Source organism: Lissotriton vulgaris, chromosome 5 (genome assembly GCF_964263255.1).
Source record: "Lissotriton vulgaris chromosome 5, aLisVul1.2, whole genome shotgun sequence".
NCBI classification, from domain to species: domain Eukaryota; kingdom Metazoa; phylum Chordata; class Amphibia; order Caudata; family Salamandridae; genus Lissotriton; species Lissotriton vulgaris.
This window is the reverse complement of record NC_141693.1, coordinates 1,995,371,331-1,995,395,516: the sequence shown is the minus strand read 5'-3', so window position 1 is coordinate 1,995,395,516 and position 24,186 is coordinate 1,995,371,331. Positions and strand designations below refer to the sequence as shown.

The following is a 24,186-nucleotide window of genomic DNA, read 5'->3' as shown; positions in this document are numbered from 1 at the left end:
TTTTACTTCTTCACCATAATCACTACTAAGAGATTTATAAAGTACTGTAGATATCCAGCTACTGATCAGAGTGACCACTCTCCAAAGAAACATTTCATTGACCAATGGATTCACTCATCCATTGCTATTTGTCTAAGAATCCTCTGCAGTGTCCATTGGATTCGCTCTTCCAGTGCTATTTGTATAGGACTCCTCAGCAGGGTCCACTGGATTCACTCTTCCCTTGTTTCTTGTCTAAGACGCCTCTGCAGTGTCACTGGATTCACTCTTCCATTGTTACTTGTCTTAGACGCCTCTGAAGTGTCCACTGGATTCACTCCTCCATTGTTACTTCTCTTATCCGCCTATGCCATGTCCTCAAGATTTACTCCTCCATTGTTACTTGTCTATGATCCTTCTGCAGTGTCCTCTGGATTCACTTGTCCATTGTTTCTTGTCTTAGACACCTCTGCAATCTCCACAGGATTCACTCCTCCATTGTTACTTGTCTTAGACTCCTCTTCAGTGTCCACTGGATTCACTCCTCCATTGTTACTTGTCTTAGACTCCTCGTCAGTGTCCTCTGGATTCACTCCTCCATTGTTACTTGTCTTAGACTCCTCTTCAGTGTCCACTGGATTCACTCCTCCTTTGTTACTTGTCTTAGACTCCTCTTCAGTGTCCACTGGATTCACTCCTCCTTTGTTACTTGTCTTAGACTCCTCTTCAGTGTCCACTGGATTCACTCCTCTATTGTTACTTGTTTAGATACCTCTTCAGTGTCGACAAGATTCACTCCTCCTTTGTTACTTGTCTTAGACTCCTCTTCAGTGTCCACTGGATTCACTCCTCCTTTGTTAATTGTCTAAGACTCCTCTTCAGTGTCCTCTGGATTCACTCCTCCATTGTTACTTGTCTTAGACTCATCTTCAGTGTCCACTGGATTCACTCCTCCTTTGTTACTTGTCTTAGACGCCTCTTCAGTGTCCACTGGATTCACTCTTCCATTGTTTTTGTCTTAGACGCTTCTTCAGTGTCCACTGGATTCACTCCTCCATTGTTACTTGTCTTAGACTCCTCATCAGTGTCCTCTGGATTCACTCCTCTATTGTTACTTTTCTTAGACTCCTCAGCAGTGTCCTCTGGATTAACTCCTCTGTTGTTACTTGTCTAAGACTCCTCTTCAGTGTCCTCTGGATTCACTCCACTGTTGTTACTTGTCTTAGACTCCTCTTCAGTGTCCTCTGGATTCACTCTTCCATTGTTAGTTTTCTAAGATTGTTCTGCAATGTCCACTGGATTCACTCCTCCTTTGTTACTTGTCTTAGACTCCTCTTCAGTGTCCACTGGATTCACTCCTCTATTGTTACTTGTCTAAGACTCCTCTTCAGTGTCCTCTGGATTCACTCCTCCATTGTTACTTGTCTTAGACTCCTCTTCAGTGTCCTCTGGATTCACTCCTCCATTGTTACTTGTCTTAGACTCCTCTTCAGTGTCCTCTGGATTCACTCCTCCATTGTTACTTGTCTTAGACTCCTCTTCAGTGTCCACTGGATTCACTCCTCCTTTGTTACTTGTCTTAGACTCCTCTTCAGTGTCCACTGGATTCACTCCTCCATTGTTACTTGTCTTAGACTCCTCTTCAGTGTCCACTGGATTCACTCCTCCATTGTTACTTGTCTTAGACTCCTCTTCAGTGTCCTCTGGATTCACTCCTCCATTGTTACTTGTCTAAGACTCCTCTGCGGGTCTACTGCATTGTTACTTGTCTAAGATTCGTCTGCAATGTGCTCTGGATTCACTCCTCCATTGTTACTTGTCTAATACTCTGCTGCAGTGTCCACTGGATTCACTCTTCCATTGTTTTTGTCCTAGACGCCTCTTCAATGTCCACTGGATTCACTCCTCCGTTGTTACTTGACTTAGACTCCTCTTCAGTGTCCATTGGATTCACTCCTCTGTTGTTACTTGTCTTAGACTCCTCTTCAGTGTCCTCTGGATTCACTCCTCCATTGTTACTTGTCTTAGACTCCTCTTCAGTTTCCTCTGGATTCACTCCTCCATTGTTACTTGTCTTAGACTCCTCTTCAGTTTCCTCTGGATTTACTCCTCCATTGTTACTTGTCTTAGACTCCTCTTCAGTGTCCTCTGGATTCACTCCTCTATTGTTACTTTTCTTAGACTCCTCAGCAGTGTCCTCTGGATTCACTCCTCTGTTGTTACTTGTCTAAGACTCCTCTTCAGTGTCCTCTGGATTCACTCTTCCATTGTTAGTTTTCTAAGATTGTTCTGCAGTGTCCACTGGATTCACATCTCCATTGTTACTTGTCTTAGACTCCTCTTCAGTGTCCTCTGGATTCACTCCTCCATTGTTACTTGTCTAAGACTCCTCTGCGGGTCTACTGCATTGTTACTTGTCTAAGATTTGTCTGCAATGTGCTCTGGATTCACTCCTCCATTGTTACTTGTCTAATACTCTGCTGCAGTGTCCACTGGATTCACTCTTCCATTGTTTTTGTCTTAGACGCCTCTTCAGTGTCCACTGGATTCACTCCTTCATTGTTACTTGTCTTAGACTCCTCTTCAGTGTCCTCTGGATTCATAGTTCCATTGTTACTTGTCTTAGACGCTTCTTCAGTGTCCACTGGATTCACTCCTCCATTGTTACTTGTTTTAGACTCCTCTTCAGTGTCCTCTGGATTCACTCCTCTATTGTTACTTTTCTTAGACTCCTCAGCAGTGTCCTCTGGATTCACTCCTCTATTTTTACTTGTCTAAGACTCCTCTTCAGTGTCCTCTGGATTCACTCCTCTATTGTTACTTTTCTTAGACTCCTCTTCAGTGTCCTCTGGATTCACTCCTCTGTTGTTACTTTTCTTAGACTCCTCTTCAGTATGCTCTGGATTCACTCCTCTATTGTTACTTGTCTAAGACTCCTCTTCAGTGTCCTCTGGATTCACTCCTCTGTTGTTACTTGTCTAAGACTCCTCTGCGGGTCTACTGCATTGTTACTTGTCTAAGATTTGTCTGCAATGTGCTCTGGATTCACTCCTCCATTGTTACTTGTCTAATACTCTGCTGCAGTGTCCACTGGATTCACTCTTCCATTGTTTTTGTCTTAGACGCCTCTTCAGTGTCCACTGGATTCACTCCTTCATTGTTACTTGTCTTAGACTCCTCTTCAGTGTCCTCTGGATTCATAGTTCCATTGTTACTTGTCTTAGACGCTTCTTCAGTGTCCACTGGATTCACTCCTCCATTGTTACTTGTTTTAGACTCCTCTTCAGTGTCCTCTGGATTCACTCCTCTATTGTTACTTTTCTTAGACTCCTCAGCAGTGTCCTCTGGATTCACTCCTCTATTTTTACTTGTCTAAGACTCCTCTTCAGTGTCCTCTGGATTCACTCCTCTATTGTTACTTTTCTTAGACTCCTCTTCAGTGTCCTCTGGATTCACTCCTCTGTTGTTACTTTTCTTAGACTCCTCTTCAGTATGCTCTGGATTCACTCCTCTATTGTTACTTGTCTAAGACTCCTCTTCAGTGTCCTCTGGATTCACTCCGCTGTTGTTACTTGTCTTAGACTCCTCAGCAGTGTCCATTGGATTCACTCCTCTATTGTTACTTGTCTTAGACTCCTCTTCAGTGTCCTCTGGATTTACTCCTCTGTTGTTACTTGTCTTAGACTCCTCAGCAGTGTCCATTGGATTCACTCCTCTATTGTTACTTGTCTTAGACTCCTCTTCAGAGTCCTCTGGATTAACTCCTCCATTGTTACTTGTCTTAGACTCCTCAGCAGTGTCCTCTGGATTTACCCCTCCATTGTTACTTGTCTTAGACTCCTCTTCAGTGTCCTCTGGATTCACTCCTCTGTTGTTACTTTTCTTAGACTCCTCTTCAGTGTCCTCTGGATTCACTCCTCTATTGTTACTTTTCTTAGACTCCTCAGCAGTGTCCTCTGGATTCACTCCTCTATTGTTACTTGTCTAAGACTCCTCTTCAGTGTCCTCTGGATTCACCCCTCTGTTGTTACTTGTCTTAGACTCCTCAGCAGTGTCCATTGGATTCACTCCTCTATTGTTACTTGTCTTAGACTCCTCTTCAGTTTCCTCTGGATTCACTCCTCTATTGTTACTTGCCTTAGACTCCTCAGCAGTGTCCTCTGGATTCACTCCTCTGTTGTTACTTGTCTTAGACTCCTCTTCAGTTTCCTCTGGATTCACTCCTCTATTGTTACTTGCCTTAGACTCCTCAGAGGTGTCCTCTGGATTCACTCCTCTGTTGTTACTTGTCTAAGACTCCTCTTCAGGGTCCTCTGGATTCACTCCTCTGTTGTTACTTGTCTTAGACTCATCTTCAGTGTCCTCTGGATTCACTCCTCCATTGTTACTTGTCTTAGACTCCTCTTCAGTGTCCACTGGATTCACTCCTCCATTGTTACTTGCCTTAGACTCCTCAGCAGTGTCCTCTGGATTCACTCCTCTGTTGTTACTTGTCTAAGACTCCTCTTCAGGGTCCTCTGGATTCACTCCTCTGTTGTTACTTGTCTTAGACTCATCTTCAGTGTCCTCTGGATTCACTCCTCCATTGTTACTTGTCTTAGACTCCTCTTCAGTGTCCACTGGATTCACTGCTCTATTGTTACTTGTCTTAGACTCCTCTTCAGTGTCCTCTGGATTCACTCCTCCATTGTTACTTGCCTTAGACTCCTCAGCAGTGTCCTCTGGATTCACTCCTCTGTTGTTACTTGTCTTAGACTCCTCAGCAGTGTCCATTGGATTCACTCCTCTGTTGTTACTTGTCTTAGACTCCTCTTCAGTTTCCTCTGGATTCACTCCTCTATTGTTACTTTTCTTAGACTCCTCAGCAGTGTCCTCTGGATTCACTCCTCTGTTGTTACTTGTCTAAGACTCCTCTTCAGTGTCCTCTGGATTCACTCCTCTGTTGTTACTTGTCTTAGACTCCTCTAGAGTGTCCTCTGGATTCACTCCTCCATTGTTACTTGTCTTAGACTCCTCTTCAGTGTCCACTGGATTCACTCCTCTATTGTTACTTGTCTTAGACTCCTCTTCAGTGTCCACTGGATTCACTCCTCTATTGTTACTTGTCTTAGACTCCTCTTCAGTGTCCACTGGATTCACTCCTCTATTGTTACTTGTCTTAGACTCCTCTTCAGTGTCCTCTGGATTCACTCCTCCATTGTTACTTGCCTTAGACTCCTCATCAGTGTCCTCTGGATTCACTCTTCCATTGTTAGTTTTCTAAGATTGTTCTGCAGTGCCCACTGAATTCACTCCTCTTTTGTCACTTGTCTAAGATTGTTCTGCAGAGTCCACTGGATTCACTCCTCCTTTGTCACTTGTCTAAGATTCTTCTGGAGAGTCCACTGGATTCACTGACTCCTCTTTTGTCACGTGACTAAGATTCTCGTGCAGAGTCCACTGGATTCACTCCTCCGTTGTCACTTGTCTTAGACTCCTCTGCAGTGTCCACTGGATTCACTACTCTATTGTAACTTGTCTTAGACTCCTCTTCAGTGTCCTCTGGATTCACTCCTCCATTGTTACTTGTCTTAGACTCCTCTTCGGTGTCCACTGGATTCACTCTTCCATTGTTAGTTTTCTAAGATTGTTCTGCAGTGCCCACTGGATTCACTCCTCCATTGTTACTTGTCTAAGATTCTTCTGCAGGGTCCACTGGATTCACGTCTCCATTGTTACTTATCTAAGATTCTTCTGCAGTGTCTACTGAATTCCCTCTTCCATTGTTAGTTTTCTAATATTTTTCTGCAGTGCCCACTGGATTCACTCCTCTTTTGTCACTTACTTGTCTACGATTCTTCTGCAGTGCCCACTGGATTCACTCCTCCATTGTTACTTATCTAAGATTCTTCTGCAGGGTCCACTGGATTCACTCCTCTTTTGTCACGTGTCTAAGATTCTTCTGCAGTGTCTACTGAATTCCCTCTTCCATTGTTAGTTTTCTAATATTTTTCTGCAGTGCCCACTGGATTCACTCCTCTTTTGTCACTTACTTGTCTACGATTCTTCTGCAGTGCCCTCTGGAATCACTCCTCCATTGTTACTTGTCTAAGATTCTTCTGCAGTGTCTACTGAATTCCCTCTTCCATTGTTAGTTTTCTAATATTTTTCTGCAGTGCCCACTGGATTCACTCCTCTTTTGTCACTTACTTGTCTACGATTCTTCTACAGAGTTCACTGGATTCACTCCTCCATTGTTACTTGTCTAAGATTCTTCTACAGAGTCCACTGGATTCACTCCTCCATTGTTGCTTGTCTAAGATTCTTTTGCAGAGCCCACTGGATTCACTCCTCTTTTGTCACTTACTTGTCTACGATTCTTCTGCAGTGCCCACTGGATTCACTCCTCCATTGTTACTTGTCTAAGATTCGTCTGCAGAGTCCACTAGATGCACTCCTTCATTGTTACTTGTCTAAGATTCGTCTGCAGGGTCCTCTGCATTCACTCCTCCATTGTTACTTGTCATAGACTCCTCTTCAGTGTTCTCTGGATTCACTCCTCTTTTGTCACTTGTCTTAGACTCCTCTGCAGTGTCCACTAGATGCACTCCTCCATTGTTACTTGTCTAAGATTCTTCTGCAGGGTCCTCTGGATTCACTCCTCTTTTGTCACTTGTCTAAGATTCTTCTGCAGAGTCCACTAGATTCACTCCTCCATTGTTAGTTTTCTAATATTTTTCTGCAGTGCCCACTGGATTCACTCCTCTTTTGTCACTTACTTGTCTACGATTCTTCTACAGAGTTCACTGGATTCACTCCTCCATTGTTACTTGTCTAAGATTCTTCTACAGAGTCCACTGGATTCACTCCTCCATTGTTGCTTGTCTAAGATTCTTTTGCAGAGCCCACTGGATTCACTCCTCTTTTGTCACTTACTTGTCTACGATTCTTCTGCAGTGCCCACTGGATTCACTCCTCTTTTGTCACTTGTCTAAGATTCTTCTGCAGGGTCCACTGGATTCACTCCTCTTTTGTCACTTGTCTAAGATTCTTCTGCAGGGTCCACTGGATTCACTCCTCTTTTGTCACTTGTCTAAGATTCTTCTGCAGTGCCCACTGGATTCACTCCTCTTTTGTCACTTGTCTAAGATTCTTCTGCAGGGTCCACTGGATTCACTCCTCTTTTGTCACTTGTCTAAGATTCTTCTGCAGGGTCCACTGGATTCACTCCTCTTTTGTCACTTGTCTAAGATTCTTTTGCAGAGCCCACTGGATTCACTCCTCTTTTGTCACTTACTTGTCTACGATTCTTCTGCAGTGCCCACTGGATTCACTCCTCTTTTGTCACTTGTCTAAGATTCTTCTGCAGGGTCCACTGGATTCACTCCTCTTTTGTCACTTGTCTAAGATTCTTCTGCAGTGCCCACTGGATTCACTCCTCCATTGTTACTTGTCTAAGATTCTTCTGCAGGGTCCACTGGATTCACGTCTCCATTGTTACTTGTCTAAGATTCTTCTGCAGTGCCCACTGGATTCACTCCTCTTTTGTCACTTGTCTAAGATTCTTCTGCAGGGTCCACTGGATTCACTCCTCTTTTGTCACTTGTCTAAGATTCTTCTGCAGTGCCCTCTGGAATCACTCCTCCATTGTTACTTGTCTAAGATTCTTCTGCAGTGTCTACTGAATTCCCTCTTCCATTGTTAGTTTTCTAATATTTTTCTGCAGTGCCCACTGGATTCACTCCTCTTTTGTCACTTACTTGTCTACGATTCTTCTGCAGTGCCCACTGGATTCACTCCTCCATTGTTACTTATCTAAGATTCTTCTGCAGGGTCCACTGGATTCACTCCTCTTTTGTCACTTGTCTAAGATTCTTCTGCAGTGTCTACTGAATTCCCTCTTCCATTGTTAGTTTTCTAATATTTTTCTGCAGTGCCCACTGGATTCACTCCTCTTTTGTCACTTACTTGTCTACGATTCTTCTGCAGTGCCCTCTGGAATCACTCCTCCATTGTTACTTGTCTAAGATTCTTCTGCAGTGTCTACTGAATTCCCTCTTCCATTGTTAGTTTTCCAATATTTTTCTGCAGTGCCCACTGGATTCACTCCTCTTTTGTCACTTACTTGTCTACGATTCTTCTACAGAGTTCACTGGATTCACTCCTCCATTGTTACTTGTCTAAGATTCTTCTACAGAGTCCACTGGATTCACTCCTCCATTGTTGCTTGTCTAAGATTCTTTTGCAGAGCCCACTGGATTCACTCCTCTTTTGTCACTTACTTGTCTACGATTCTTCTGCAGTGCCCACTGGATTCACTCCTCCATTGTTACTTGTCTAAGATTCGTCTGCAGAGTCCACTAGATGCACTCCTTCATTGTTACTTGTCTAAGATTCGTCTGCAGGGTCCTCTGCATTCACTCCTCCATTGTTACTTGTCATAGACTCCTCTTCAGTGTTCTCTGGATTCACTCCTCTTTTGTCACTTGTCTTAGACTCCTCTGCAGTGTCCACTAGATGCACTCCTCCATTGTTACTTGTCTAAGATTCTTCTGCAGGGTCCTCTGGATTCACTCCTCTTTTGTCACTTGTCTAAGATTCTTCTGCAGAGTCCACTAGATTCACTCCTCCATTGTTAGTTTTCTAATATTTTTCTGCAGTGCCCACTGGATTCACTCCTCTTTTGTCACTTACTTGTCTACGATTCTTCTACAGAGTTCACTGGATTCACTCCTCCATTGTTACTTGTCTAAGATTCTTCTACAGAGTCCACTGGATTCACTCCTCCATTGTTGCTTGTCTAAGATTCTTTTGCAGAGCCCACTGGATTCACTCCTCTTTTGTCACTTACTTGTCTACGATTCTTCTGCAGTGCCCACTGGATTCACTCCTCTTTTGTCACTTGTCTAAGATTCTTCTGCAGGGTCCACTGGATTCACTCCTCTTTTGTCACTTGTCTAAGATTCTTCTGCAGGGTCCACTGGATTCACTCCTCTTTTGTCACTTGTCTAAGATTCTTCTGCAGTGCCCACTGGATTCACTCCTCTTTTGTCACTTGTCTAAGATTCTTCTGCAGGGTCCACTGGATTCACTCCTCTTTTGTCACTTGTCTAAGATTCTTCTGCAGGGTCCACTGGATTCACTCCTCTTTTGTCACTTGTCTAAGATTCTTTTGCAGAGCCCACTGGATTCACTCCTCTTTTGTCACTTACTTGTCTACGATTCTTCTGCAGTGCCCACTGGATTCACTCCTCTTTTGTCACTTGTCTAAGATTCTTCTGCAGGGTCCACTGGATTCACTCCTCTTTTGTCACTTGTCTAAGATTCTTCTGCAGTGCCCACTGGATTCACTCCTCCATTGTTACTTGTCTAAGATTCTTCTGCAGGGTCCACTGGATTCACGTCTCCATTGTTACTTGTCTAAGATTCTTCTGCAGTGCCCACTGGATTCACTCCTCTTTTGTCACTTGTCTAAGATTCTTCTGCAGGGTCCACTGGATTCACTCCTCTTTTGTCACTTGTCTAAGATTCTTCTGCAGTGCCCTCTGGAATCACTCCTCCATTGTTACTTGTCTAAGATTCTTCTGCAGTGTCTACTGAATTCCCTCTTCCATTGTTAGTTTTCTAATATTTTTCTGCAGTGCCCACTGGATTCACTCCTCTTTTGTCACTTACTTGTCTACGATTCTTCTACAGAGTTCACTGGATTCACTCCTCCATTGTTACTTGTCTAAGATTCTTCTACAGAGTCCACTGGATTCACTCCTCCATTGTTGCTTGTCTAAGATTCTTTTGCAGAGCCCACTGGATTCACTCCTCTTTTGTCACTTACTTGTCTACGATTCTTCTGCAGTGCCCACTGGATTCACTCCTCCATTGTTACTTGTCTAAGATTCGTCTGCAGAGTCCACTAGATGCACTCCTTCATTGTTACTTGTCTAAGATTCGTCTGCAGGGTCCTCTGCATTCACTCCTCCATTGTTACTTGTCATAGACTCCTCTTCAGTGTTCTCTGGATTCACTCCTCTTTTGTCACTTGTCTTAGACTCCTCTGCAGTGTCCACTAGATGCACTCCTCCATTGTTACTTGTCTAAGATTCTTCTGCAGGGTCCTCTGGATTCACTCCTCTTTTGTCACTTGTCTAAGATTCTTCTGCAGAGTCCACTAGATTCACTCCTCCATTGTTAGTTTTCTAATATTTTTCTGCAGTGCCCACTGGATTCACTCCTCTTTTGTCACTTACTTGTCTACGATTCTTCTGCAGTGCCCACTGGATTCACTCCTCCATTGTTACTTGTCTAAGATTCGTCTGCAGAGTCCACTAGATGCACTCCTTCATTGTTACTTGTCTAAGATTCGTCTGCAGGGTCCTCTGCATTCACTCCTCCATTGTTACTTGTCATAGACTCCTCTTCAGTGTTCTCTGGATTCACTCCTCTTTTGTCACTTGTCTTAGACTCCTCTGCAGTGTCCACTAGATGCACTCCTCCATTGTTACTTGTCTAAGATTCTTCTGCAGGGTCCTCTGGATTCACTCCTCTTTTGTCACTTGTCTAAGATTCTTCTGCAGAGTCCACTAGATTCACTCCTCCATTGTTAGTTTTCTAATATTTTTCTGCAGTGCCCACTGGATTCACTCCTCTTTTGTCACTTACTTGTCTACGATTCTTCTGCAGTGCCCACTGGATTCACTCCTCTTTTGTCACTTGTCTAAGATTCTTCTGCAGGGTCCACTGGATTCACTCCTCTTTTGTCACTTGTCTAAGATTCTTCTGCAGTGCCCACTGGATTCACTCCTCCATTGTTACTTGTCTAAGATTCTTCTGCAGGGTCCACTGGATTCACGTCTCCATTGTTACTTGTCTAAGATTCTTCTGCAGTGCCCACTGGATTCACTCCTCTTTTGTCACTTGTCTAAGATTCTTCTGCAGGGTCCACTGGATTCACTCCTCTTTTGTCACTTGTCTAAGATTCTTCTGCAGTGCCCACTGGATTCACTCCTCTTTTGTCACTTGTCTAAGATTCTTCTGCAGGGTCCACTGGATTCACTCCTCTTTTGTCACTTGTCTAAGATTCTTCTGCAGTGCCCACTGGATTCACTCCTCCATTGTTAGTTTTCTAATATTTTTCTGCAGTGCCCACTGGATTCACTCCTCTTTTGTCACTTACTTGTCTACAATTCTTCTGCAGTGCCCACTGGATTCACTCCTCCATTGTTACTTGTCTAAGATTCTTCTGCAGGGTCCACTGGATTCACGTCTCCATTGTTACTTGTCTAAGATTCTTCTGCAGTGCCCACTGGATTCACTCCTCTTTTGTCACTTGTCTAAGATTCTTCTGCAGGGTCCACTGGATTCACTCCTCTTTTGTCACTTGTCTAAGATTCTTCTGCAGTGCCCACTGGATTCACTCCTCTTTTGTCACTTGTCTAAGATTCTTCTGCAGGGTCCACTGGATTCACTCCTCTTTTGTCACTTGTCTAAGATTCTTCTGCAGTGCCCACTGGATTCACTCCTCCATTGTTAGTTTTCTAATATTTTTCTGCAGTGCCCACTGGATTCACTCCTCTTTTGTCACTTACTTGTCTACAATTCTTCTGCAGTGCCCACTGGATTCACTCCTCTTTTGTCACTTGTCTAAGATTCTTCTGCAGGGTCCACTGGATTCACTCCTCTTTTGTCACTTGTCTAAGATTCTTCTGCAGTGCCCACTGGATTCACTCCTCCATTGTTAGTTTTCTAATATTTTTCTGCAGTGCCCACTGGATTCACTCCTCTTTTGTCACTTACTTGTCTACGATTCTTCTGCAGTGCCCACTGGATTCACTCCTCTTTTGTCACTTGTCTAAGATTCTTCTGCAGGGTCCACTGGATTCACTCCTCTTTTGTCACTTGTCTAAGATTCTTCTGCAGCGTCCACTGGATTCACGTCTCCATTGTTACTTATCTAAGATTCTTCTGCAGGGTCCACTGGATTCACTCCTCTTTTGTCACTTACTTGTCTACGATTCTTCTGCAGAGCCCACTGGATTCACTCCTCCATTGTTACTTTTCTAAGATTCTTCTGCAGTGCCCACTGGATTCACTCCTCTTTTGTCACTTGTCTAATATTCTTCTGCAGTGCCCACTGGATTCACTCCTCTTTTGTCACTTGTCTAAGATTCTTCTGCAGTGCCCACTGGATTCACTCCTCCATTGTTAATTGTCTAAGATTCTTCTGCAGTGTCTACTGAATTCCCTCTTCCATTGTTAGTTTTCTAAGATTCTACTGCAGTGCCCACTGGATTCACTCCTCCATTGTTACTTGTTTAAGATTCTTCTGCAGGGTTCTCTGGATTCACTCCTCCATTGTTACTTGTCTAAGATTCTTCTGCAGTGCCCACTGGATTCACGTCTCCATTGTTACTCTTTTAAGACTCCTCAACAGTGCCCACTGGATTCACTCCTCTTTTGTCACTTGTCTAAGACTCTTCTGCAGTTTCCTCTGGATTCACTCCTCTATTGTTATTTGTCTAAGATTCCTCTGCAGTGTCCACTAGATTCACTCCTTTGAGTGCCCAGACCGCCCTCAGCACCCTTTGGGGGTCTGGTCCAGGTCAGCCATCAATCGCAGCCTCCCTGGCCCAGACGATCCTAAAGCACCTGTTTGGGGAGGGAGGGGAGGTGAGTGCTGTCCTGGACAACCTTTGACCCTATCTGCCCTGGCAGACCCTTCTCACTTTTATCAGGTGCTCAGACCACGCCTAAGCCTCCTTTGAGGGTCTGGTCCTGGTCACCAACAATCTCAGTCTCTTTAGAACAGATTTCCCTAAAGCACTTGTTTGGGGGGAGGGGAGGGGAGGTGAGGGCTGACCTGGACAACCATCAATCCTATATGCCCTGGCAGAGCCCTCTCACCTTCATCGAGTACCCAGACTGCTTTAAGCACCCTTTGGGAGCTTGGTCCTGGTCAGTGATCAATCGCAGTCCCCATGGCCCAAGCACCAGTTTGGGGAGGGAGTGGAGGTGAGGGCTGTACTGGACAACCATTGATCCTAGATGCCCTGGTGCAGACCCGTCTCACCTTTATCGAGTGCCCAGACCGCCCTCTGGCACCTGTTTGTGAGTAACCCTGGGCAAAGCACTACGCTACGCTTGCATAGTTTGCGAAGTTTCCGCTACTTCGCACGGCACAAATTGCACGTAGCACAGTGCAAACATGCGTAACGTACAGTAGCGTAGTGCAGCGGTCATTTTTTGCTTGCTCGCGGTCCTCAACGTCAAATTGGCGACGGCGAGCAAGCAAATTGACATCCTGGCGAGACTTTTTCCTCGTTCGCAATTAGCAACATCAAGGAAAATAAACCTCCCGGCGAGATTCTCAACGCGGGGAGGTCAGGTTTCTCATTACAAGTGGTCGCGTATGCTCGCGACCGCTCGTGATGAGAAACTACCAGTCCGCGTTGAGAAAGCAGCTGCTCGAGTAAAAATCTACTTGAGCAGCAGAAAACTACAGCTCGCACTGAGCAAGATGCCGTTTTCAATGATTGCACAGTGCCGGATGCTTGTCCGCACTGTGCAATCATTGAAAACGGCATCTTGCACAGTGCGAACAGGGTACTACGCGGTTCGCCTAGTGCTATGCTTACCTCGCGTAGTGCTAAGTGCACTTCTCGTTACTACGTGTAGCGCTACTTCGCGAACTACGCCCAGGGTTATTTGTGAGGTCGTTTGTAATGACCGAATTCTCGAACCAGATGGGATCAGCTCCTTAGAGCACCTCCAACCCAGTCGGAACGTAATCACCTCCCTCCTTAGGACGTATTTACAATAGGTATATAGGTATATAGGTATATATCTGGTACCTAAGGATGGGGAAATAGCAATATACACGCATAGGTTTTCTACAATATCCCACTCATACCAGTTAGTCTCACGGCCACTTAGACCCAGACTAGTCTACCCTAGGGCAGTTCTGATTACTTACCATTACACACTGACCACAGTCAGTGCTCGCTCGGCACCTCTGCAATCCTGCGTGCCTACGCACTGGTCTGCAGCCCTAGTGCTCTCTTCCTCACAGCCCGGCCCACAATCCGGCGGACCTAAGCACTGGTGTCCCCCCCAGTGTTCTCTAACTCACAGCCCGATCTGCAATCCGGCGGACCTAAGCACTGGTGTCCCCCCCAGTGTTCTCATTAACGCCGCTTACCAACGACGATCACTCTCCTATGAATACCTTTGGAAGGAATCTCTCATTGATACTACAATAATAGGAATTATCATAACTTGCCAAATTAAAGCATGTATCCGGTATTCTATGCATTAAGGGGTCCCTCTCTCTCCCTCATTACTCAGTCGCCTCTTACCTGACCGGGAATTACCTCAGTTCATGAAAACAATGCCTGACTAGAAGAACAGGTTACCCTGATTGAACAAGAATACGAGGCACATGTTGGTTCACTAAGAACTGGGGTATTTTATTACAATAATCATAAAAACACAATACTATACTATAACATATATCCTGCAAAGAAAAGTGAAAGGTTAGAATGTGCACACTATGAATAATCGGGTGGACGTCACCTTATGGACACGAAGTCGGGGCTCGGCAGTCATCTAGGTTCCCTTCTCGTCTGTGCCTTGGCTCGTCTTGGAATCACACCTCAGCAGTCACGAGTACACGTCTGCACCGCTATGCTCTATCTTCTCTGCTTTCCTCCAAGTCACTGGAACCTTCCTTTTATTGGCTGCCGTCTCTCTCTTTCTCTCTGGATGGTCTGCGCTATTTCTCTCTTCTCTTCAATCTTTCTAAGAGAGTATCAGCTTCATGATCTTTCTCGGACTTCAAAATGGCGACTGTCCGCCTGGAAATAATTAAGGGCATTGATGCTAACGGCTAACTGCCGCCTACAGACTGACTGACTCGCTGCCTCATACTTTCGCTAATATGGAAGCTTGTCCTTTCATGGAAAGTTACGGCCAGTAACCTGCCGCCCACCAAATTCTTGTACCTCCCCGTACCAAGGACACGTTCCCAGCTGGCCAGCCTGATATTGTGTCTTCGGAATGGAGAAAAATACAGTCTTTCGATAAGGGCCAGCCTGAGCCGGTTCTCTCCAAGCGAACAACAATTCGAAACTAAAATATTACATTTGACCTAGAAGCCTCTCAAGCTGCCGGGGCAGAAAGCAAGATGGAGTCTCTCTCGTTTGAGGCCTACAAGGTCCGAAATAAGCATAACTCCATAGAAGGTATACTAGCACTCTTGCAAAAGGACGGATTATCACTAATACTAATGAATCTATCCCCTAACGTAAGTTTATAAGCCCTGATCTAAGGAAAAGGGTACAAAAGTGCATTACTGTGCCCTTTGAATAGGCCCTGTCTGTGGTTCTAATCCCTGCACTAGAATGATAATAGACTAGAGTCATATGCAATCATCCTCCCTCAAAGGAGGGCCGAGAAAGTCGGTCAGAACACTTCACCCTTGACTCCAGTCTATTAATCATTCACTATATGGAACTAACATCTGTGGAAGAATAATAAGAAACAAAACTAACTGATCTAGCCCTCGAGCTGCATCTACAATATTGAAGTAAGGAAGGAATGCACTGAATAAAGCAACAAATGGCTACTAAAATACTAATAGAAATCATAATACCCCCTAAAATCTGTCGTAGGGAATGTAAGTCAGGTAACCAATTGAATAACCAGTCAAACCAACCCTGGTCAATGTGTTTTCTAACCTCCTCAGTCAAGTCATGAAGTTTGTCAATATGAGCCTGAATGGATTTAGTGTGGTCTGACAAATTAAAACAACAAAGACCTTCAAAATCAGAGCAATCATGTCCATATTTTAGTAAAAGATAATCGATAGCTGCACGATTTTGCAGAATCGCACGGCGTTCACCCTGGGCATCTAATAACATATCAGATAGAATTGTAGAAGTTTGATTCATTGATTTGACCATCCAACAGGCAATTTTCCCGATCGATTTGGCATTGTAAACGGCCAATGCTGGGACACCAACAATGGAAATAGCTAAACTAAGATATTCCGATTTAGAATAAAGATGTAGGGAAGAATCACAGTCTTTATGTAGCATCATGGCATCACGAACAACACGGGAATAAGTATTAGGATGTGAGGAAAACATTAATAAACTCAGTCTAGTGATGGCACACGGACCTCCAGAAATATTTGCGGGAATATAGGGCCATGAGGTATTGCCACATGAAAACAGCCAACCAGAAGGTAGCAAAATTGTACGGTAATGGCTAGGGGCAACTACTATACTTTTACAGGTCATATTATTCTTAACAGAAGTACATGATTTTGGGGGTCTTCGGGAACACAAAGTTCGTTCATGAGTCGAAAAAGAAGTGGCTGCTTTCAGTTTAAGTTTTACACATTCAGTAATTGCATTAGGATCACAAGTCAGGAAAAAGCACAAGTCGCCCTGCGTGATATTATAGGTAGTGATTTGAGAATGAATTGGGGGAATGGAATCTGAAAGAACAGTACATAAAGGGCAGTACTCGTGTGCAGCGAAATCGCCGAGAATTACATTAGGTCGGGCATTTGATATATTAAAAATATGCTTTAGGGTTTCCATTGAGGCAGGGACAGCAACCAAGCAGGTCGCTAGAATATCAGTTACTGAACGCATAGGTGTCAGGCAGAAATGCGGAGAATTAGTAACTCGTTTAGCCAGAGTTGTCCAAAAGTTCGATGATGAATCCCACGCAGCGAAGGAACGCGGTACTCGGGTTCTCGAATCAACCAAAGTCTGTGGGTTCCCTCCTCTCCCGACGTAGCAGACCAAAAGGAGTCCAACGCCGGCACATCCTGCAGCAGCAGTCCAGAGAATGATCTGGAAGAAAACCAAATACAGGCATTATTCATTCTCGTATGTAACATTTGTCAGCCGGAACATCTTCCCAGCTATCTTTCCCTGGTCTCATTACCAATATGGTATTATCATGACCGGTTGCAATGATTTCAGCTTGTTCAGGGGGATTTTTAGGCGATTGCACCCATATTCTCGCTCCAGGATTGTCCGTAGAGCCAAAGCCTTTTTGTCCTCGTACAGTTAGCAATGTTGGGGCAGTGCCTTTCTGAATCTCACCACTGAAAACAGGCATAATTAGCAATTGAGCAACTCGGTCAGTCTTTTGAATTGATAAATCGACCTCACTGCTATTCAGCAGGAGGACCTTAATCTCTCCCTGATAATCACTGCCAATCACTCCTCCGAGTACTTGAACACCTTTTAAGGCAAGGCCCGATCTAGGGGCAATCAGTCCAAAACTTCCAGCTGGTATACAAACACCAACGCCTGTCTCAATAATGATTCGGTCTTTACTCTTAAGTACAGTATCATTCATGGCATGCAGGTCCAAGCCTGCGGAACCTGGGGTTGCTCTGCAAGGAGCCAGGGCTCCGGGGGAAATTTCCCAGTACATTACACTATTGCCAATGGTGTTTGGTTTCGCATCAACATTTTTATGGGAAACAGACGCATTAAAGGAGACTCAGCATTCAAAAAGGGACGATTGTTCAGAATCAATAATGCTTGAAACAAATAATCTCTCCAATTCTTGTACTTATTATCAGTTAATTTTCGCAATAGTTCTTTAAGCAAACCATTAATTCTTTCTTATTCAATCTTTATTTCGGCCAATTTGGCCATCAAAGATATGCAAAAGACACATGTAAAACATTGTAAAACCATCAGAAAAAGCAGCAGCACATATTATACAGTGTAAACCATTCTACCCTACAAAATAAATATTACTAGGGTGAAGACAGATAAAAGACCATGCATATAAAATTCTTAGTGTTAAAATTAGGTGGGGAACTGCGACTTTAGAATACGGGTGCGAGTATGCCAGACATTTGTAAGAAATTTAGCTAGTACGAACACCGTTGGTCCCGAGACATCAGATTTTAAAATTCTGTACATCAGGAGGTACTCCCTACAACCAAAGTTTCTGATGAGTGGTAGGAGCCAATATTTCCTGGTGGCCTTGTAGGTTGGACAAAACAAGACCACATGTAGATCGGTTTCCTCAGCACAATTACATGCCGGGCATTGCTTGGTAGAGGGCGGTGTTGACCAGGAGCTGGTGTACGACCGCAGTGGCAGTGTGCCATATCTCCATTGGAGAAATAGCTTCCTGGCCAGCACGGGAGTCATACCATCCAGAACCCTCTCCAGCCTGTATGAATCCTTGCTTTGCGTGAATACAGATGTTAAAGACCCCTCACCCTGGCAGTCTAAGACCATAGCTAGTTTCTGCTCATGATAAGCATTGGCCAAGACTCTTCATGGGATCCTTAATGAAGTATTGGCTGGATCAGACCATAGGTCGGGGATCCCCAGTCTCACACAGGACTTTTTTATACATTTTATCCAGGGGATCTGTAAAGCTTTGGGGTGGGTTAGAAACTCCCTCAGCTCCGCCCTGTAGGAAAAAAGTTCTTCACTACTCCATAGCCTTCGCCAGAAGACTATGGGTCTGAGACCTAGTTCATCGGCTATTGGTCTCAGTCACAGGTCTATCCTCAAGGGCAGGAGCGGAGTACTAGACGGGAGTGCAACTAACTGTATAATAAAATTATTCTCTGTTATAGACAGACTGTGGGAAGATGTGTGGCCCCACAATTCCGCCCGTACATAACAGCACCCCTGGCCTGTGCCTTGTAAATCTGGAGGACCGGCCCCAGTGGTCGATATTTGGAACTTTTCATCAACCGGGCGATGCCGCCAGTGGTCTGCACTAGTTTAAGGTTAGCCCTAGTCTGGTGTGTTCCCCAAGACATGGTTTCATTCAACGTTACACCTAAGTATTCAAAGGTGGAGACTCTCTCTAGACGTGATGATCCCAGTAAGGGGTTCGGGCGTGATCTTTGGGTTGGGTTCAAGACCATAAACTTAGTTTTTGTGGCATTGATCTCCAACCCCCTTTCTGTGCAGAAAGCCACAAAAGAATCAAGGATCCTCTGTATCCCCATGGGGGTTTTGGACAGCAGCAGGGTATCATCTGCAAACATGATTGCAGGCACCCTGCTGCCGTTCAACTTTGGTGCATCGGTGTGTTCAATGCCGTTGAGATGGGCAATTACCCCGTTGACAAAGAGGCAGAACAGGGTCGGTGCCAAAACTCAACCCTGCCTAACCCCCCTGTCAACGGGGAATCTGTCCGTCAATTCCCCAAGCTTCCCGCACCTGACCCGGGCATAGTTGTTAAGATGCAGTCTCTGTAGAATTATCAGAAAGTCCGGAGGGACCCCCATCTCACCCAGGACACTCCAAAGTTTCCCTCTGGGCACCAGGTCGAAGGCGGCCCTCAAGTCCACAAAAATAGTGTATAGGCTTCCACCTTCCAATACCGCTGTCCTCCAATAGATAATATTCAAACGAAAGACCTGGTCCACTGTAGAGACTCCCTTCGTGAAGCCCGCCTGATATGGGCTGAGGGCACCCGTCTCCTCAGCCCAGTCCTGGAGGCGATTCCACAATATCCTACCAAACAGCTTCTGGGACACGTCAATTAAGCTGATTGGTCTGTAATTGGCTGGGAGCAGGGGCGAGCCCTTCTTAAATATAGGAACCACCTCTGCCCCCAGCCAAGTACTCGGGATTTCCATACCGTGCAGGACTGCATTGTACACAGTGGCAAGGTAGGGGGCCCACACATCGGGCTCCTGCTTGAACAGGTCCCCGGGGAGACCGTCCAATCCTGGGGCCTTTCCAGATGTCAGTCCTGCAATTGCTGCCTTGACCTCCCCCACTGTTATCGGGTCCATTCTTTCAATAAGGTCTGATGCCTGTGGATAATATGGAATATGAAACACCCATTTAATATTATTCTCCACACAAAATTCCTGTACCAATCTTCCACGAAAGTGGGATGCATTATCAGATTGAATTTGAAAAGGAGCACCATAATATAACATAATTAATTCCAATGTTTTAATGGTATTCACATGGGTGGCTTGTTTGCAGGGAAAGGCCACTAAAAGGCCACTGTAAGTATCGACAATTGTACAAACATATTGGCAATTTTTGCTCATAGGGAGCGGACCAATATAATCAATCTGCCTAATTTGAGCGGGCAATTTTCCTCGATGTAAATGGCCTTTAATAATTTGTGGTACTTTTCGTTGTCTAGAATGTTGACATATAGGACAATGCAGAATAGTATCTTTAATGAAATTTAAAGGAATAAAAATTCCTCGATCGGCGGTCCACCTGCTAGTGGCTCTCTCTCCAAAATGTCCTGCTTTCTGGTGAGCCCATTTCGCCAATCCTGCCAAATCAGAATCTTGCATGTCCACCACTGCCTCAGCAATTTTAGATTTTTCATCTGCAATGTTATGAAAGAATTTGTCAAGGGAGTCTATCGGGGTATGAGCATCCACATGAAAGATTGTCACAGTACTCTGTGGGAGCATTTCCCAAATTTCTTGCCATAATTCTTTTCCCCACAGTTCTTTCGAATGCAATTCCCAATTATGAGAATGCCAAGTTGGTAACCACAGCGCCAGTCCATTAGCTGTGGACCAGGAATCAGTGAAAATATGACATGTGCCAGGTAGTTCCTGTTTCAAAACTTGGTAAACTGCATATAACTCAGCAAATTGACTACTCTTTCCTTCAGCAGTTGTACTCAACAATTTCTGTGTGATTGGGTTATAGGACACTGCCTTCCAATGCCGTTTCTCTCCAATGAACCTCGCTGAACCATCCGTAAACCACACATGTTTTCTGTCCTCCGCGGACAAATCATCAAATGGCTTACCCCACTTGACAGGAGATTCCTGTACCATAGGTACGGAACAATCACTCCCAGTCTCATTCGATGGCGCCTGCGCCACTTGCTCATGTAATGCTGCCACACCTTTCGGACCCACACGTGCCCTGTCCTGAATGTACCATTTCCACTTAATCACACTCGCCTCTTGAGCATGTCCAATTCGATGAGTTTTCGGCGCACTCAAAACCCACTGCATAATAGGAATTTCAGGTCTCAAAATCACATCATGACCTAAAGTCAATTGCTCGGTATCCACCAGAGCCCAATAGCATGCAAGCAGCTGTTTTTCAAAAGGTTTATAACGCTCACCAGCCTCAGGTAACTTTTTAGTCCAAAAACCTAATGGCACTTTTTGTCTGCCTTGTTTTTGCCACAGACTCCAATTAGCATAAAGACCTTGCACGGACACATTCAAATCCACATCACCCTCGCACACGGGCCACAGATCCAAAGCATACTGAATTGTTTCCTTTGCCAGATTAAACGCATTCTGTTGTGGTTCACCCTATTCAAACACGTTCTTTTTGCGAGTGACTCGATTTAATGGAGCCAGTATCTGACTCAAATGTGGAATATGTTGACGCCAAAAACCGAACAAGCCAATGAAGCTCTGGGCTTCTTTCCGATTCCTTGGGACTGCAAAATCCAAAACCTTTTGCTTTACCTGTGGGATCACCTCTCTGTGACCTTCATGCCAATTAATACCTAAAAACTTTACATTCTGGGATGGACCTTGTAGCTTATCAGGATTAATTTCCCAACCTTTTTCACGTAAGCACTCAAGGATTTGATCTAATTGAGTCTGAACTTGATCTTGGGTTTCGCCTTGAATCAAAATATCGTCAATATAGTGACATATTTGAATTTGCGGGAGTACAGATACTTCGGACAAATGTTCCGCCACCAGCCGGTGACAGATCGTAGGACTGTGTACATAGCCTTGGGGAAGACTTCTAAACGTCATTTGACGTCCATTCCATGTAAAACTGAATTGTTCCTGACACTCAGGGGCAATCGGAATTGAAAAGAAAGCATTAGCAATATCAATGGACGCATACCATGTACCTGGGTGCTTTTGGATTCTTTCAATTAAGGTAATAATGTCTGGTACCGCAACAGTCAAAGGGGGTGTATGTTTGTTCAGCTCGCGATAATCAACAGTCATGCGCCAAGAATTATCACTCTTGCGCACGGGCCAGACGGGATTATTCCAAGCAGAAGTAACCGGAGTTATAACTCCTGCATCAACCAAATCCTGAATAGTGGCACTAATCTCTTCATGGCCACCTGGAATACGATATTGCTTCTGAGAAACAACTTTTGTAGCCTGAGGGATTTTTATGGGGGGCATTCGTAAACGACCAACCCGTACGGGTCTGGACGATATGTATTGTTTAGTTCCAAATTGATAACAACCGTCATCCAAATGCAAAATCATTCCTTTTAAAATGTCAATTCCAATTATGTATTCCAAGAGTGGTACAACTAATACAGAATATTCTCTTCGGGGAATTCTACCTATTCTCATTTCAAGTGTAGTTTGCACTGCGGGAGTTTCCTTTCCACCTAAACCAGTAATCGTGAAAAATTGGCCTTTGAATTTCTTTGATTTACCATAAATTAGAGTGGCCTCCGCTCCTGTATCTACCAATGCTCGGGCCCTTTGGATATTACGATGTTTCCAAAAAATTTCAATATCTACATAGGGTCTATTGTCTTTATGAGCCCACCTGCGTACTGGAGCTTGACCTATTTCCTAGTCATTCTTACTGCGTTCTGTCAACCAGGACAAATCAGGATAAATGCTCTCATGTTTCTTGGGTATCAAAATATCTTGTTCATATCCATCTCCCTTACGAAATGGATTCTTGTCATCTGCATAGTACTGTGAATTACGATCGGAAAGCCTATGCCGATCGTCCCTCCTCCTCAACTCAGGGGACTGATGCCTCTCATCTCTATATCTGTTGTAGCCACGATCATCTCTCCCACTTTTTCTTTCCCCCTCACTCCCCCTCTCCTTCTCACGACGAGGGGACACATCACGTTCATACCGCCGATCAGCACGACAATCAGATTCAACACGACGCTTGTCATCATCACTGTCATCAGAGTACCCACGATCACAATCATTCTTACGCACACGTTGGGCACCCTCCTTACGATCCACACCACGCTTGCGAAACATGTCCCACAAGCGATTATTAGGTTCACCATCAATGTCTTCCTTTTTCACACCATCAGCTAATAGGGCAAGAAACATATCACGTCTAGTATACTTAAAATCTCCGGCAGTACGACCCTCCGGTCTAGACTGTCTCTCAGGTTTAAACCAGTCACCCAACTCACCAAGCTGACGAACAGATTCAAGCACCATAGATAAAGGATTGCCAGTTTGATTAATCAATAAAGTCATCATAACCTGCTTATAAGCAACAGGAGAAGAACGGATAATGCGATTCCGCACAGAAGATGTCAATAAACCATCCAACAACCTGTCAGCAGTACTGAGAAAAATCGCAGTTTTCATCACCTCCTCTTTCAATCGCTGCGCCGCATCGCGCAAAGTGTACCACGGCTTGTCATTGACAGGCCAGTCAGATTCAGTAGGATATTTATGGTTACAGCCATCAGTCGCTAGCTGGTGTAGAATAATTTGGCCAGCACCATTAAAATTTCGAAAATGATCTTGAACAGTGGAATCGGAACTCAAAGAGCAAAATTTCAAGGCATCTCCTGCATCTAACATGATACCTGCAGCGCCCAATTCATAAAGGCGCACCATCCACGTAAGTAAGGCCTCACCAGGCCGTTGTCGAAATCGTTGCAAAATATCACTAACTTCTTGTTGAGTAAAGTCCTCCAAGCTATCTAAAGCAATACCATTCGGATTACCAGGAGCTTGTTGTAATTTGCGTCGAAAAACCGGGTGAGCAGAAACCTCCGGACGAGCATCCGAAGACGCCCGATCCATAGATTTAAAAGAACAATCAAGACGGGATACGTCATCAGAATGGGACGAGCGACCACGGCCACCAGAGTCATCATCTTTGTCACAAGAAGCAGATTTACAATCACGACCGGAGCGAGAAGACTCGCGCCGATCAGCCTCCTCAGCCGAGGAGCCAGAATCATTCGAGTCCCAGATATTACCATCCCACTCGTCGGGGTTCCAATCCAGTCCGGCTTTCGCCACAACCAGACGTACCTTCCGTTTACAAACACGACCACGACGGTGTTTATACTTATATTTCGCAATGCGAACAGCAGCCCTTTCGGCTATAGTCTAATAAGTTTCAAGTTTGTCGGCAAGCAATTTATTCTGACATCGCAAAAGAGTATGCGCATTCTGCACCTCAACAAACTTCTCCTCCATGTCCACAAATCGTTGCTGTAATTTTACAAATTTCTCATGAAGAATTC

At 44.6% G+C, this 24,186-nt stretch overlaps 1 protein-coding gene and 1 pseudogene across 1 annotated transcript in view; both read left to right on the top strand.

Annotated features, from left to right (window-relative positions):
* The window catches only part of CFAP77 (cilia and flagella associated protein 77), a 932,628-nt gene that overhangs the window by 598,441 nt on the left and 310,001 nt on the right, over positions 1-24,186 (top strand). The gene's annotated exons all lie outside the window — the stretch shown is intronic.
* On the top strand, positions 352-1,714 carry LOC147717983 (uncharacterized; annotated as a pseudogene).